The sequence below is a fragment of the Anabrus simplex genome, chromosome 11 (genome assembly GCF_040414725.1).
Source record: "Anabrus simplex isolate iqAnaSimp1 chromosome 11, ASM4041472v1, whole genome shotgun sequence".
In the NCBI taxonomy this organism is placed as follows: domain Eukaryota; kingdom Metazoa; phylum Arthropoda; class Insecta; order Orthoptera; family Tettigoniidae; genus Anabrus; species Anabrus simplex.
In genome coordinates, this window is record NC_090275.1 from 91,819,149 (window position 1) to 91,837,779 (window position 18,631).

The 18,631-nt window shown below is 37.7% G+C and overlaps 1 protein-coding gene across 1 annotated transcript in view; it reads left to right on the forward strand.

Annotated features, from left to right (window-relative positions):
* PCB (Pyruvate carboxylase) overlaps nt 1-3,743 on the forward strand; it is a 293,805-nt gene extending 290,062 nt beyond the window's left edge. The window contains exon 20 of the mRNA XM_068229657.1: nt 2,426-3,743. The gene's annotated coding sequence lies outside the window, so the exon portion shown is untranslated. The remainder of the gene's footprint in view (nt 1-2,425) is intronic.
* Nucleotides 3,744-18,631: the final 14,888 nt, after the last annotated feature.

Consider the following 18,631-nt stretch of genomic DNA (forward strand, 5'->3'; position numbering starts at 1 on the left):
CCTGCTGATTACACGGACAAGATTGTAAATTTTCACCGATTTGTCATACGTTTGCGCAAGGAAACTTCGTACTTGCTTTCTCAAATCGGTAATGCCGATCAGACTCCAATCTTTTTTGATATGCCTCGCAACAGTACTATTGCGCTAAAAGGATCACGGAGTGTATAATTGAAAACCAGCGGTAGTGAGAAGTTGCGATGCACGGCAATGCTAGCCATTACAGCTGACGGGAGAAAGTTGCCGCCTTACATCATTTTCTAGAGGAAAACGATGCCTAAGAATATACAGTTTCCCCGTGGAATTCATGTACGAGTGCAACCAAAGGGTTGGATGGACGTAGAAGTCATGCTGGACTGGGTTAAAACTGTGTGGAATAGAAGACCTGGTGCACTACTAAAACAACCAGCTCTGCTTGTTTTAGATAGTTTCCGAGGTCACCTCGTGAACGAAGTGAAGCAAATTCTCACTACAAATAAGACACGACAGATAGTCATTCCTGGTGGCCTAACATCTGCTTTGCAGCCACTAGACGTATGTGTTAATAAACCCTTTAAAGACCACTTACGTCGATTTTACAACGAGTGGATGATGAGCGGCGATCAGCAATTGACGCCCGCCGGAAATATCAGGCGTCCACCCTTGGACTTGTTATACTCGTGGGTGAAGAAGAGTTGGGATCTTATACCACCTGAACTAGTCTCCAAGAGCTTCAAAAGGACTGGGATTTCCAATGCACTAGACGGTTCCGAAGATGACGCAGTGTGGCAGGGAGACGAAGAATCTGATACTGGTATTAACAGAGGCGAGGATGGCGCATCAGATAGCGAAACCTGCGATAGCGACACCGAAGATTTGGAATAAATTGCGTACCGGTAAGTCCGCATTTCACAACAAAGCGACAACTGTTTGCAAGTGTAATATTTTAACTTTAATACTCAAATTAATGACAATTAACTTAATACGTTCATTTTTATTTTCAGGTTGGAAAAACGTTCGCCGAATTGTTGCGAAAAATTATGAATTTTGTTTTAGACTATTTTAATTATTTTGATGTATAAACGCGAGTATTACATGCATCTTAAATTTGTATCAAATACAATTTAGTTATAAATACATTTTTTTGAGTAATACAAATACTGGTATTAAATATACATCGTATAATGGTCGCACCCTACAATTTTTTCGAAAATTTTGGTATAAAAAGTGCGACGATTATGCCGTGAAATACGGTAATTCCATATAGACTAAATACAGTTACAGGATTACTCTTAGTTCATGTGCATATTAGTGATCAGAGTTTGTGGTTTATAACATTTTAAAATGCAAAACTTTGTTTTTTTAATCTTGTGACAATTTGGAATTTAAGCTTTTCAGTTTTGCATTTTGTTGGAAATCGATTGAAAATAGGAATATCTGTAATAACCTAATTGAATATGCTTCATTCTTTCTATCAATAAGAAAACAGCAGTTTGTCCTTATAGGATTATGGAATTATAAGGATTTTATTTTTTTGCACTTTTAGCCTATTTCACATTTAGTATTTATTGAAAATGGTAACAACTTATGCAGAGGTCATAAAACCAAAGAAATTCAAGCATATTTTACTGTGTTACTCGATATATTGAGTTACCCTTGTAGTTCCTCTCTGTTGGCTCTGCACACCAAAATATCATCTGCAAACAGCATTACTTTCTGCTCCCTGTCCCCATATTTTACCTGGGTCGGTGGATGCAGGGTGAAACTCAGCCCACAAGTGGCCACAGCTGGTCCGTGGTCCAACAGCTCTACACTCCAACCGGCCAACCGAGCAGAGGTGAGGTCACGGCTCTACTGTGGCTCTACGTCTTTGCTTTCAGGAGACGGGACAGGGCTGGGCCTCACGGCTCGCCCCAACTGTCGGCTGTCCTGAGAATATTTTTCCGTGATTTTCCATTTTCTTGCACTAAAGTGAATGCCAGGACAGTTCCTAGTATAGGCCACGGCCACTAACCCCCTCATCTTCTCCGTGCATCTCCTTTACCATAACAAATCTCCCGGCCTGAGAGACGACGTTATCATCTAAGAAGCCTGCCTGCCCCTTCAGGGTATTTTACCTTTGTCCCTTTCACCTTAAAAAATGGTAAAGATAGTAGTTAGGACGTAAAACAAAACAAACATTGTTCCTTTCACAATTCCATTCATAGCTATTGTGAATAACAGTGGTGACAGCACACTTCCTTGTCGTAGACCACTTTCGTGCCAAAACCATTCTGTTCTACCCATGTGTGCCTGGATACTGCTGCAATAATTTTGGTACATTGCTTGCACATATTCTGTCATTTGTTATCCAAATCCTTTCTGTTTCATTACTTTCCATACTTTTGCTTTGTCTTTACATTGTTCTTATTATTACTATAATTTTTGAATGCATTGTCCTGGTTTTCAGATTGAATATGGCAGGCGGTATCTGCCCCAACATCGCGAATCCTGAAAGCAGACCTTCTAATGCTTGCACAGCAAACCCATTAAGTATGAAATGAAGCGTCCACGAAAAAATAAGACGAATTCTCTTGTAGTTGACTAGCTGTTGAGGGATGTGAAACTTACAGAAGTGTAGAACAGAAAAATATGGCCGTTCCATATCCGTTGATAAGCCACAGTGCTGTGTATTTGTGGAAAGGAAGGTTCCAGCACTTAAAAAAGTAAATTTGGTGCTGAATCTTTCAGTGGATTAATACAAATCTGGACCAGAATAATAACAAAACAGAAGAAATAGCTCGGTTACTCTTCCATTGGTGATCTGGCCAGGGTTCTACTGGATACAGAGTTAATATAAGATCATTAATATTTCTGTGCCACTATTTGATCAAGCTTAGCTTGCATGTAACATACAAACTTCCAGCTAATGCCAATCAAGGATGTAAAAATATTTTTTCATTCTGTTAGAAATATGATTCATTGTAATGTCTAGCTCAGAGAATTGAAAAACCAGTAAAGATTTACCTAGATGAGAAAGTGATAAAAATTTGCATAATCTTTTGAATGTCTAGAAAGCATTGTATTTCAGCCTTTGTTGGGCTGCTTTTTTTTTTCAGTTGCCGTTCAGGTGTACTGTAATCTAAATCAATCCTACGTACAGAACTCTGTGACATGTATTTGAATGTTTGGGAAGTATGGTTGGTTTGTTAGCGAGTTGCTTGTCTTCCATGTTCAAGATTGAAGTTTTACTGTCTTCTACTGAAATGTTGTATGAAATTGAGAAAGTTTTCAGCAATGATGGAGTTAGGAAAGGGCTGCCACTGGGAAGGAAGCATCTATAGCCTTAAACTACAGCTCCAGCATTTGCCTGGTGGCCATGATCATTAAGGCTTGAGTCTGTATTGTCTGTTCGCCAATTTCACTTCTGATGGTGGAAAAAATGTTCATAATCAGAATGTTGGCGGCAGGGTAGGAGAAGAGGTGGTGGTATGCAGATTTTAATCATTAAATTGTGTGCCATAAGCCTGGATTCAATTCCAAACTTCTTTGCAGTGTTCATATAGAGTGGGAGTGGTGATTCTTCTGTCGCATCCTTTGGTGTTATTACACAGGAGTAGATGCCAACACCAGGTTTCACCATCTCCCTACATCATCTCCTTGCACCCAGATGTTCAGGTCATCCATGGGGCGTCATACCCCAGGTGAGACGAACATGTCCTCGGACACTTCCAGGACTAAAACAGGTCATATGCTAAGTAAATAAATAAATAAATAAATAAATAAATAAATAAATAAATAAATAAATAAATAAATAAATAAATAAGATGGTAGGTTTTGAACCCACCATCATCGGAATGTAACTTACAGGTACACGGCCCATACTGCGTAGACAACTCGCTTGCAGGTTGCTGTTGTGGTGCAATTTATTGTTTAAGAAACCTTAAATATGACAGACAATAAAGAACCACGTTTTGGTGCTGAATTCCAGAACTTTGCAACAACTTCTAAGAGTAGTTTGAATTCTCTTTCTTTCTTAGTCAGTTTACTGTACAGGGTTGGTTTTTTCCTTGGACTCAGCAAGGAATCCCTCCTCTACCGCCTCAAGGGCAGTGTCTTGGAGTGTGACACATTTGGTTGGGGATACAATTGTGGCAAAATACTAGTACCTTGCCCAGGCAGCCTCGCCTGCTATACTGAACAGGGGCCTTGTGGGGGATAAGAGGACTGGAAGGATAGGTGAGGGGAGAGGGAAGGAAGCAGTAATGGCATTAAGTTAGCTACCATCCCTGCATTTACCTGAAGAAAAAGTGGGGAAACCACGGAAAACCACTTTGAGGATGGCTGAGGTGGGAATCGAATCCCCTCTACTCAGCTGATGTCCTGTGGCTGAATGGATCCTGTTCCAGTCCTCATATCGCTTTTTAAACTTCGTGGCAGAGTCGGAAATCAAACCTGGGCCTCCAGGGATGGCAGCTAATCACACTAACCATAATAAGATAGGGAAGATGGACCCTTTCCTACCTTATTCTCTTTCTCATCAATGTTAAAATTTCCTCATTTATGCATAAATACAGGCCTGACAATATCAACAGTCAGGTAAAATCACAAGCTTGTGTTTTTTATTATTAAAATTTGATAAAGGTTATCAAGCACGGGATAGGATCTTTAGAAATGCCGAGCTACTTTGAATAATTTGTAATATCTGAAGCCATCTCTTTTCAGTTTCGACTCATTTTACAACTGTTAGGTTCTTCAGTCTGCTGAAACTAATTTTGATTAATAAACTTAACTACCTGAAAGAGGTAACAGTAATTGTACTTGCAGAAGGAAACAACTTAATTAAAATAGAATTGAATTTCAATAGTTTCTTTTTTTCAAGTATAATATGGTTACCATATGTTTTCTTTTTCATGTACAGTAGAACCTTGATGCATTGTTCCCAGAACTGTCGTTTTCCCGTATCCGTCGTTCAATTTATTCGATCCCAAAAATGTTCCATATAAACCAATGTTAAATTTCCCTGCATCTATCTTTCCTCGAACTATCATTTTATCGCATCGATCGTAAAATTTTTTTTGTCCTCGGCCAGAAATTTCCTGCATGGATCAATTGTATGCTACAAAAATACATGCAAAAGTTTTTTTGAATTTAAAGAGAGGGCTGAATACTCTAGCATATAATAGCGGCAATCTGTTACGTGAGAATGTACGAGCAATTACGAGTTGCTAGTCTTGAGCAAGGATCTCTTAGGCTGGAGTGCTGTGTGCAGGTTATTCACGCGCAACCTCACTATGAGCCTTCTGGTGCCAACGCTTCTCCTCGACCCGCTAACTGGCCCTAGAAGTATTCTTATTTACAAGAGTTAAAATGCAGGCACCATAAAACTCAAATTTGATACCATTTTCTGTGTTGCTATTGGCTGGCTAGGGCTGCCAGCTTAGTTGAAAATGAGAAATTCGTGCAGTTTAAAATAGTCACGGCGTGCGCCGGGTACGTTTTAATTAGTCAGTTATTAATCGCGTCGTACTTTCAGACGTGTGTGGGATGCTAGAGGCCTGTTGACCATTTTGTTGCCGCCTGCCCAGTTGTCTTGTTACAAGCCGGACCTAACCAAGCCTGGTCTTGAAACAAATTCGTAAGTTGGCAGCATCGCCTAGCCCGATGTGACATCGTCTGAGCTGCGCCATGTGAGATCTCTAACCTGTCGTTCACAAAGGGTCTACGGAATCTTTACCAAAATACAGGTTATCGGCTTAATAGCCACGTATATCATTAATTTGGAATAAGAGAACTGACCTTAAAGGTGTTCCAATTTCTACGAGATGTAAGGAAAAATGAAACGAAACGGCGTAAACTCACGGTTTTTATTTTCATCATGTATATCATGATAGCAATATTTTGATGTATAGTATGAGCATGTCCGGCTCCATGGCTAAATGGTTAGCACGTGTTGGCCTTCCGTTCAAGGGGTCATGATTGGGTCGGGGATTTTAACTTTCATTACGCATTAAAATTGATCTTAGGTAGACCCGCATTTTCATAAGCGCATAGATTGTCTATCACGCAACAACTCGAAAAATCTGCACCCGGTTTCGGAGACCACACGCCATCATTATTTATTAATGACATAGCACAAGCTCAAAAGCCTATACAATATAATGTCTATAAGTACAGGCCGTGAAAGCATTAATGGCAACATTAATGGCACTATTATAATTATTATTTACACAATGAAAAATGCCCAAATACGTTACCCATATCTTATTATTTTGATTTCCCTCTATATATGCCTCTCACATTTATCGTTTTCCCGCATCCATCGTCATTTTCCCCCTCCCCCTTAAAAAAGAATACATCAAAGTTTTACTGTAGTTTATAAATATATTGATCAAAATTAGTTTTGGCTGACAGAAAAACCCAACAGTTATTTAAAAAAAAATTACTTTGAATAATACATGTCCATAAATCTACTCTTGTGTTCAGTGTTGTCTAGTTATCCCATCATGCAGTCTTGGATACAGTAGATAACAATCGCCTAACAAGCTGAATACTCTTGGAATCTCCTCATAACTCAAAGCACATTTTCTACAATCTCGTACAAAATGGAAGTACAAGTACAACGGTATTTGCTCTTTCTTTATCCTTGCAAATCCCATAAAGGTTATAAGGAAAGAAAGCAAATATTTTATGTTGCCACTTGAACATAAGTTAGACATTGTCAAAGATTCCATTTCAAAATAAGTAACAGTTTTGTACAGGATATTTTCTAAGTTAAGAAAGTGAAGAATATTGTGAGTGAAAGAATTTCCTGAGCTTCTGTTGAAAAGGGTAAGAGATGTCAACACAATACAAAAAATGTATTTAAAAAATTATATATATCTCCTAGGTGTAATTATTTTGTTACCTTAAATATATTCATATATTTGTACCTGAGAAGTCAAGAGTAGTAACTAAAAATTCCCATACTTTTCAGGGGAGGAGGAAAACTATCTGAATGCACCACTGCGTTCTTATTACTGGTGCATAGTTAGGAATTGTTTACATGTAGCTACAGCAAAACCTTGTTAATTCAAAGTCGTTGGGACGCAATAATCGGACTTCAGATTTACGTGATTTCAAATTAATTGCCAACTCGTAATTCAGAAATGCCAACCCTTTCCGCATCAAAAAAATATTCTAAGACCCATTACTGCATGCAATCAGTTTAAATCTCTCAAAAGCCACGGTAAAAGCTATTTTCGAAATGTATCCAACAAGTGCATTTACATTATTCAAATAATGCACTTGAATAAGTCACTGGCTAATATATTTTAGTTACTTTACTCAACATAATATTTGTATAATTACAATATTGCTTATACTGTATCTTAAAATGGACTTGCAATGCCTTCACTTTTACAAGCTGTAGTGAAATGAACAAAACTGGGAGGTACGGCTCTATATCTTCAAGTAAATTTTCATCTAACAATCCTTATGACACCAGAACCTCAAAATCACTAAAACTTGAGTTAGAATCAATTCTTGTCCTCTAAGGTACAGAAATTCTTAAAATATTTTCTTTATTTTTGTTCAATAGTAAATTTAATTTTAATTCCTCTAAACCTTTCTGACATTTATCAGTTTTCTTTTCCCTGGGTATAAGACTCCATTTCAGTGGAGTTTTATTCCTTGATTTAATTTCATACAGTCTAGTTTGTGTTGCAGTCTATGGCAGGTTTTTTCCTGATTATTTGAACATGTTCATAATAGTCTTCCTCGTTATGCTTCCTCTAAAAGAGATGTGATATATAAGTATATAAATGTAATTTTTCTACACTTAATTGTTATGTTGGCACAGATTGGTATATATTTTTGTCAGTGCAGATTGATTTTCCTCTAATCTTCTTGTCATGTCTCGTGTTGGTGCACAGAAATAACATTTCTTAATGGAAGAGTTGTTGTACATAAGAATATGTAATTTATAGAGCTTTGTACCTACTTATAGTCACTAATACAATAGACGGATATATCACAGATGTACATTATATTGCATATAAAAGCTCTCCCTATCACTGGTAGTGTGTCAGCCTCTGGAACCCAAGATCGCAAATGCAAACCTGGCAGATGTCAGATTTTTGATGGGCAGAAAAAAGTCCTTTTTACACCCCACATCATGCGATGCCTGAATTAAAAGATTTCTTGATGACACATTTGGTGTTTTCTCCTCAAAATTAATGAAAACTTGGGGATACGTTGCCCAACAATGTTGAAATTGACATGTAAGCAACTTAAATGATGTTAAAACAAAAATATTATTATACTGTATGTGAAAATATTTTCATTATTGAGTGCAGTCTCTTTTCTGAATTCAGCTAGGTCTAGTTTACCAGCAGTTGGCATTATTTTACATGACATATATGTAAAAATACACTTTCATGACTTGTTTCAATGGGGTCTTATCAGAAATGAATCTAGAAGAATTTCTCCAATGTAAAGGAAAAGATTTAATAGCAAATTCAGGAATAATTAGTGAATAAATAGTGGTAAATTGAATTAAACAAAGGAGTCAAGAGTACATCTACACTAAATTAACACATTCGTGATGGGAGTTCCAAATTACTCTTCTTCCTCTCTGAAGTACATAGAATTTTTCTCTCTTCCATATTGTGGAAGAAACAAGAAAGATACATCCTAACAGCGTTCACATTGTATTTTCCGTGCTTTTATTGTGAACCGCCTGTGGAATAAAACAGCTTACAGGAAAGCAGAGTATGTACTACCAGTGGTACACACATGATCTGTGTGGTGTTTTTTTTTACAAGGCTACCTCAAAAAACTACCTCAATTCTCTTTAGAAACATTATTTCTTTCAGTAATCATTAACACAGTTTGCATGCTCATCAAATTTTTGCTCCATTATTGATGGTTTCAGGATTTATTTCTCGTTATTGAACATCCAATGATATTGCCGCTAGGTGTAACCAGTAGTGGCTTCATACACTATTACTCCTCTTGTAGCCATGTGACAAGAATTCAAGTGTTAAATCTATTGAAACGGCAGAGATATACGAGTTATTGTGCAAGTATGTACTTATCGACCTCTAGAAAATGCCAAATTTGAAGTAATCCCACATTATTTGTAATAATGAGATGAAATTGTGAGATGGTAAAATCACATAGGATGAAAGTTTGACACTAACATTGACATATTACTTTATTTCAAGGACTGATACAGATCCTAACACTAGTTTCTTGGATACCTTTCAAATGACTATAAAAATAATTTTCAATGATTTAAAAAGAACTGGTGGTATCTTGTCCTAAAAAATTGGCAACTTTGAGAAGTAGATCTCGTTCTATTTTCTACCGCTGGGCTGAGTGGCTAAGACATTTGAGGCGCTGGCTTTCTGACCCCAACTTGGCAGGTTCGATCCTGGCTCAGTCTGGTGGTATTTGAAGGTGCTCAAATACGTCATCCTCATGACGGTAGATTTACTGGCACGTAACAGAACTCCCGTGGGACTAAATTCTGGCACCTCGGGGTCTCCAAAAACTGTAAAAGTAGTTAGTGAGATGTAAAGCCAATAACATTATTACTATTTTCTACCCAACCAGTTTGTCGACAGGTCTTCTCAATGTATCGTATTAGCCTATAAAGTCAAGCTCTTAAAGTATAAGAACAGGAAGTCACTGGATGTATTCAATTGCATTGACATTTATTGTAAAAGTCCATTTTTGTGGCAAATGCATCACATTGAGTGGAAGAAGTAACATGACAATTCAATATTTCTTGTTGAATATCATGATAATTTTTTTCACTCTATCAGCATCACAATGATGTGTGCAGGTTGTTGATCATGGATGGTTCTGCTCTATGATTGTTACTACAAGATGTTGGCTCCAAAGGTGGCATTATTTTTTTATGTTGTTGATGGATTCATGACAGTTTCAAATCGAAGATACTTGGAATTTTAAGGGAAGTTTAAACTGGGTGGTTTGGGGAGGTTGTGGAAGATGTGGCAAAGCATGATATTTCCAGAATCTTCCCAGCAAATCTAAATTATTACAACAAAATTTCAATGGAGTATCTTTTGATTTGGAACTAGTAAAATATTTAATTTTTATAAAGATATCTTGTTTTTTGTTGAATTTTAAAGATTTATAAATATAGACTGATAGATTTGTGAGACTGTGATTGATTTCTTTGTTCTTTGTATGATTGTGTGTATAGTAAACTTTATAGAGGAGATGGTAGTCAAATCACAGAATCTCTTAATGTATGTAAATAGATGTAAGTGGTATGTGGTATGGTACAACATGGAATGTGTGATTGATTTCTTGTTAAGATTAGTTTCCCTCTTTTATCTCCTGGTAACATGGTTATTTAGAGAATAAAAATCTGCTCAATTTATTTAATATAATATTGCACTTATGTTGATCAATTCCCATATTGAAGTAGTTGTGTAATATATTCAGTGGAAAAATTAATATGAATGTTTCCTGTTAAGTTATGTGGACAGATGTGAACGAATGAAAAAAAAATTGAAACTCTATTTTAGAGTTCATATTAAGTAATATCGGATTGTCATCAAGTATGTGAGTAGATGGACTTCATATGAACTGATAGTTGTGGCAGTGGCTATTGGTTTGAAGAATAAAATAGATTGTCAGCCCATGTTCTTATACATCTGATAAAGTTCAGATGCTATCCTTGACAAGTTCACATGAGACAGACCTTATTGTGTGAACAGTATGTAAACAGTTTTTCTGCTATGACAATGTAAACTTGAAGACTATACATACTGATTAACAACAGAAATGTTCAAGTTTCATAGAGATGTTGGTTAATTGAGTATTTTTTTTTTTTTTTTGTTTGTTTCTTTTAAATTTGGCTTCAAGTCGCACCGACACAGATAGTTCCTATGGCGACGATGGAATAGGAAAGGCCTAGGAGTGGGAAGGAAGCGGCAATGTCCTTAATTTAGGTGCAGCCCCAGCATTTGCCTGAATATAGCTAATGAAGAGGGGGGAGCGGGGTGAAGGGGAAACATGCACAATAAATCTAACACCATGGATCATCCAGTTCAGTGAACATTCATGGAATAACAAGAGTTTCTCTGTACTTGTTGTCCAGCGATGATAAGTGGCTTTTTTTCTTTATCGAACAAATGTAGAAGCAAGACATCTAACTCTTCATGTGTATTCTTTTAAACCTTTGTTTTGAAGGTCCTCCACTAGCACTGTTCTCCCCAAAATTGTCCAGCTTTTCTTAAAATCACCAACAGTGTTTTACTCCCTAGCATCCAACACACTTGTCATTTTTCTTTTTGTGTAAACAGTTTTTCTGCCATGATGATATAAACTTGAAGACCATATATACTGATTAACAACAGAAATGTTCAAATTTAATAGAGATGTTAGACTGATAATATGTACTTTACTCTATTGTCACATGGCACAGGATATATTGCTAAGGTTATGTTACAAGGATATATTGCTGTCAAAAGCAATATTTCTTGAGAACTAAACTCTGAGAAAGCTTAGTTCAAAAGCAGGAAAAATAATAACATTTATTAAAAAGAACATTTTTAATATGCATGAATTACCTGAGTTTTCTCCAGGTACTCCGTTTTTTCCCGTCATATTTGATTCCAGCAACACACTCCAATATCATTTCATTTGCCAGTCATTAATCATTGCCGCAGAAGAGTGCAAACCGAGCTCGATGGCTGCAGTCGCTTAAGTGCGGCCAGTATCCAGTATTCGGGAGATAGTAGGTTCGAACCTCACTGTCGGCAGCCCTGAAAATGGTTTTCCGTGGTTTCCCATTCTCACACCAGGCAAATGCTGGGGCTGTACCTTAATTAAGGCCACGGCCGCTTCCTTCCCACTCCTAGCCCTTTCCTGTCCCATCGTCGCCGTAAGACCTATCTGTGTCGGTGCGACAACTATTAAAAAAAAAAAAAAAAAAAAAAAAAAAAAAAAAAGAAGAGTGCAACAGCCTTTGGCAGCTGGCACAATTCCTATCCTCGCCACTAGATGACTGGAAACAGGCTGTGGATACCTATTATACATACGTACGAATTACCTGAAAACCAACTAAGCTACGCACAAATAATCAGGAGTTTACTGTGGGGGTTTCTAAGAGTGTAGAAAAGGTCCATTTGGTTACTCAAGTCTTATATTATACTGTAGCCAAGTAAAGAAATATTTTTGGTGATACACTTGGTGTTTACCGAACAAAATTAATCAAAACTCAGCAGTAGGCCATTGAATAGTTTGGGTTTGTCTACAATGTAGTTGAGTAGAATGGATCACTGAAATTGACATGCAGACAGCCTAAATGACTAGTTAAAATCCCTGCACACTGTAGCAGAGGCCATAGACTGGCTTTAAGGTTTACAGTAGCATCAGCTTTTGCCTGGTATGAAAATTATGAAACCACCAAAAACCATCTTCTGGATTGCTGTTAGCAAGGTTCAAACCTGCTATCCCCTAAATGCAAAAGCACTGTCCATCCCATTTAACAGGCTTGCTTTCTCCTAACCTTCATCCTTTTTGTCCATCTTCCTGTACTCACCTCTTAATCTTTAACAATTCTGATAGTATTTTGTTTGCAACGCCTAAGGCCGTTCTCTTTCTTTAAATTATATCCTCAGTGTTACGGAAAGCTGACAACATAATGATATTTTCCTCTTGAAACACTCGCCATCGATAACAATGCTGTATTTCAGCAGGAAATATTTTAAATATGCTATATGACTTAAACTTACTCTATGAATCACTATACTGTATTTACATTAATAATCCCCGCATCCTAACTTTAGGAAGGCTGATTTTGAAAAAAAAAAATGCCAACATTGATGCAAATAAAATCCGCACCCCAATTTCGTGCCTTTTTTTTTGGTTTAATATGCGTGTATTATTCGCGTTAATATGATAATTATGTTACTGTTTGCATCACGGTTTTTCCTTGCCTTACCCAGTGCTAGGCAACTATGTGAGCTTGGTACGTAAAAGTTCACTACCCGCATAATATTAACACACTACTCATCGAAACTCCACCACCTCAAGCCTGTTTCACTATATTCAGATCAACTAACTCTTCTCTTCATCCAGAGCTCTTTTTCAGGCACAATCCCAATTACGGAAACCGACTGTTGGAGGTAGGAATAAGGGACAAGACGGTCAAAAAAGGGGGGACATTCCACAATTTTGGAGCACAGCTACATTTTTAGCAGTAATTTTAAAATAACAAAAACATTAACATTTTCAAAAGCACTGTGTCGCTAGTTTCCCTCTCTTTTGACCAAGAGTACTCTTGTTGAATTGATAATCTAGAAAAATAGATTTCACTCATCTTTATTGCTCTTTGCCTTTGTTGTGGCCTGTCATGTCGTCGAATCTTTCATGAGAACTGAACATCATCTTGTAAAGTTTATAGAATGGCTTGTGGACATTACTTCAATCAGGAGATAAGTGTGGCGTGTTAGTTTCCCAATTTGCATTATATGCAGATGCATTTATTTTTCCCTTTTGTCTTCTTGGGTTTAAATTATGGCTTCCTTTTTTTCCTTTTATGATGAAGTAGAAGTACAGTCATCACTATCTGACGCCGAATCCATTTCAAAAATCACAAAAACTTAAAAGAAAAATGCAAGTTAACACAACACATCTATGTTGATGCGCTTCATGCTACAGAATGGCCACCGGGCGAGTTGGCCATGCAGTTAAAATCGCGCAGCTGTGAGCTTGCATCTGGGAGATAGTGGGTTCGAATCCCAGTCCTGAAGATAGTTTTCTGTAGTTTCCCATTTTCACACCAGGCAAATGCTGGGGCTGTACCTTAATTAAGTCCATGGCCACTTTCTTTCCACTCCTAGGCCTTCCCTATTCCATCATCGCCATGAGACCTTAAGCAAAAAAAATCAGAATGGCCACACACACCACGCCATGAGCTAACGGTAACTCGGATGTTGAAAGGCTTTGTTCCTTCACACTTTCTGTTAGCAACGGTTACACTATGCATATTGAAGCTAGATGATAGGGCAGTTGTGCATTGTGAAAATTCATACAGATGACAATAACACACAAAATTCATTCAGATAGAAAACGAAACAATTGTGGGAGATTTACAAAATACCTTATGTAATGCGGGATGCTTGGTCACCATACCCCCAATGGAGGTGAGCTACATTTCAACCACATATCAGCCTTCCTGCCATTCTTACATTTCTGACAGTATTGGGAATTGAACTGGGGTCCCCCCGAGGACGGCAGCTAACAATACTAACCGATATACTACACAGGCAGACTATGTACAGATGAGATTGTACTTCAGTTTAAGAATTATACATATATACCTACCACTTGCCACTCTGTTTTGGCCTAATTCAGCAGATTACATTCACTCGTTTATATTAATGGCATGTTTCTCGGAGCTTTGAGGCAGAAAATACAAACCACTTCTAATATGGGATAATATGAACACAAGTAAACAGGAAATGCTGAGAAGAGCACTGATATGGTTGTGTACAGCTTAACAGATTGTGAGCGATATCAGAGAACTACCAAAATGTTCACAGCAGTTTGCTGTTTATTGTACAGTGCTTTTTTTTTTTCAGCTGCACATCGTCTTTACATTCTAAGCAGCCTTGATAACAGTTCTGTTCAAAGATTATATCTCTGATGTATAAATATATATTCACACATACGCTTAATTAAATAAAGTATATGCTTCTTGTACAGTCTACAGATGTAAAATAGCTATTATTGTTATTGAATTATGAATAAAATATTTGTATAGTAAATAAATGGTGTATTTTTTGTTGTATGTTGGAGAGTATCAATTAAACATCCAAGCACTAACTCCAAACTCCACCCACATTCCAGCAAGATATACACTGAGACGAATACAAATTTTTCATGATCGGTGTTTAAATTCCAGTTGCGTATCTTTAACTAGCAGTTGTGATACAGAAATCAGGAAGAGGATTGCCATGGTAGTGAAGGGCACTCTGAGACAGGGTCTTGAGATTTCTCAAGACTACCACAACCACCTGTTTCTCACAGGAAATTTTAAGAAGCGTGTCCTAGGCCTGCAGGTAGACGGAGCCGAATGTTATTTGTGTCGAGTACGTGAATAGCCAACCACGGGCCTTCTCCATTCCGTAAATACGTATCAACAAGCAACTACTTTCATACGTATTGAGCTATTTTGACACAGTACAACATAATTATAAAGGATATGCATTCTAACATTGTATGTAGTGATGGGCAGTCTGAGACGAGGTCTCAATATTTCTCGGGATTTCTCGGGACTAGCGCAGGCACTATTTCTCGCGAGAAATTTCGAGAGATCTCGAGAGCGTTGTCCCCGCATTATGCGGCGAGCAGCGTGTCGTAGGCCTACAAGTATTGCAAGTAATCGGCTTCATTTTCCGTATCAAATTCTAATCAAAGAGACTTACAATAATTGAAAATCTTCCACCTTCTTGATACTTTTTATTTGCTTTTTAGCAAATTATTAATTATAAACAGTACATGTTTCATTCTCACTTGAGAACATCTTCAGCTATTGTTAAGCTTAGGTGAATCGCTAAGTTTCTGAATACATTATTATCAGGTACATTGTTCCTCTTAAAGACTATTTGAATATAAACTAAATTAAAATGATGTTAACCCCCTACATTGTTTTAACATCATTTTAATTTAGTTTATATTCAAATAGTCTTCAAGAGGAACAATGTACCTGAAAATAATGTATTCAGAAACTTAGCGATTCACCTAAGCTTAACAACAGCTGAAGATGTTCTCGGGCTTACAAGTAGTCGGAGCTGAATGATGTTTGTGCCGAGTATGTGAATAGCCAACCACGGGCCTTCTCAATTTCGTAAATACGTGTCAGCAAGCGACTAGGGTGTTCACTTCTACTGAGGTCTATTTTGACGCAGTATAACATAATTATAAAGGATACACATTCTGGCACTGTATGCACTGGTAGGTACACGAATGAGTGGTTTAAGTACAGAACCTGACGGCTACTGTAGGTACACGTACCTGGATACTAGAGGCATGCATTATTCGAACTCGAGACGAGGTAAGATGCACCTTGTTGCATATGCAACCACCATTACGCATGAGTGGAATGTGTAATCTAAAATGCTTCAGTTTGCTCCAATTCTTTCGACAGACAGGTGTACATCGTTATCAGACCCCGGATTCAATAACATATGACCACTGCTTGTGTTTACCGATATTTTGGTGATGAAGGGAAAAATTCCTTATAATGCCCTAGAATATTCACGTCATAATTAGGTACTTCGATATATGGCGGTGCCATGTAAAAATGTGTCTAGTTGTTCGCAACAACTTTAAGATGATGTCCGAAACGCAACGTAAGTCGTGGATGTCGGTTATTTTTAAGAGATGTCACATAGCACAGCCCATTGTGTTATTCAAAAGAAGTAAAATACATTGGCGGAAATTCTTATGGGATGATCCGTCACTTACAAACGCATAGGCCTATCAATGAAGAGGAATCGCCACAGAACACCTCCGGCCTGGTCTGAATCACAAGAAACTACCCTGCCGACAATGATTGTAAGGCATCCTGGTAGGTTTACATCCTAATAACAAATTATACAGGTTATTCAGCTAAGAAGTCCACCTGGCATAACTCGTGAAGAGTTTAAGATACTGGCATTCTGTATTCACTTTTGTTAATGGTATTAAGGAGTTCATAGTTCAACAGGCAGTGCTTTCCTAGGCTTTTGAAAAAAGGTATTGCCTCACACGTTTTCATATGAGAACATTACTTCACGCAATAACTGCCAATGATATACTATCAAGTTTACAGTCGTAGTTACTGGTACGTCGCACAGCTTGCACTATAGGAGGATCGGTCGCTAAATTCTCGCGAGAGTCTCGAGATTTGCGACATCAGTCTCGAGAGTCTTGAGCGAGAGCGTTGCCCATCAATAATTGTATGCAGCAGTTAGTACACTGAGCAGATTAAGTACAGAAACTGATGGCTGCTGTAGGTGTACATTGTTAGCGTACTTTATCAGACCCTACATTCAATATCCATTTGACCAATGCTCGTGTTTACCGACATTATGGCGAAGAAGGAAATAATTCCTTACAATATTATAGAGAAGGGGTGCTCAACTTAATTTGCGGTCAGGCCGAATGGCAGATTCCTAAACATACCGGGAGGGCCATATTGTCCTCCTTCTCTCCCCCGACCTTCCCTAACACAAATATATCCACACACCCATATGCCCCCTCCTTCAATCACCAACCAAGCTCTCACACGACTGTTTGGCAACATAAACAATAACCTGAACCACAATACAAAACAAACTGAGAAAAGTAAACAATACTCTGTAACTTGGGATAAACTTACCAATTAATAAGAGGCCTGGGCCATTGCTTGAAGTGACAGTGTTGAAATGTCTGCAAATAGATTTGACACAGCCACCCTCAGAATGGAGTGTAGGTGTTCATCACTGATCCGGCGATGTAGTTTTGATTTTATAAACTTCATTTTTGAAAATGTTTCTTCACAAATGTAAGTACTCACAAATGCACACAAGAATTTTCTCACAAATTTTAAGAAAGCCGGAAATTATTTATTACAAAGCGCCCTGTAAAAGTTAATAAGATTTCTTTCCGCGAACTTGTCCCTTAATTGGGAACAACACTGAAGTTCAATTAATTCAATCTGTAGTTGCAGAGGTGCATCACAGAGATCAGCTGTAAATGGATTTTTGAACAAATTAATTTCCTCCACTTTCACAAAAAGTTCTTTAAATCTGGTTTCAAACTCATTCTTCAGTACATCAATCAACTTAATAAACCAATCATATGGTACTGAACCGTTTGAGTTTGCTTCTGGAAGCTCAGTACAAAATGAAAAGTGTGGGAACATGCCCTTCTCTAATTCCTGTCGAAATAATTTCAATTTATTTTGGAACGCTAACACGTAACTATACACTTCATTTAAAAGCACGCCTTTCTCTTGTAATCCCTTATTGCAAAACATTTAAATGTTGCATTAAATCTGCGAGTATTGCTAAATCCCACATCCAGTTTTCGTCCCCAAATTCTGTCACTTCTGTTTCATGTTCATAAATGTGTTTATTTACTCATGAAGATGAAAGAATCATTTAGCATTTCAATATATTCATCATCATCGGTTTGCCCTTCCAGCAAGCTGGGTAGGGTGTTTGAAAACGAGCATCTTCCAAAGTTGCCTATTCAGAAAGATTGTCGTCGATGACAGACTCCCAATTCCATCCTCTTCTCTCCACATCTTCCCTCAGTTCGTCCATCCATCTTCTTCTTGGTCTTCCAGCTGGTTTTCTATCTGTTATTCTCTTTTCCAAATAAGCATATGGTAACCTTGTGCTATTCGTTTAACATGCCCAAACCATTTAAGTCTAGATGACCTAAGTCTTTCCTCCATCAATTCATTTAGACCTAGGTTAGATCAGATCTCATCACATGATCAAGTAGTGTCTTTTGGAGGGCAGTTCTAAGAAATTTCATTTCACAGGCTTGAATCCTACTACAATCCTTTGATGTTAGTGTGCAGGTTTCCAGAGAATATGTAAGGATGGGAATGAAATATGACTTGTACAGGGTCATTTTTGTTCACTGTGAGACCTTATCCCATAGTAGGTGTCTTAAC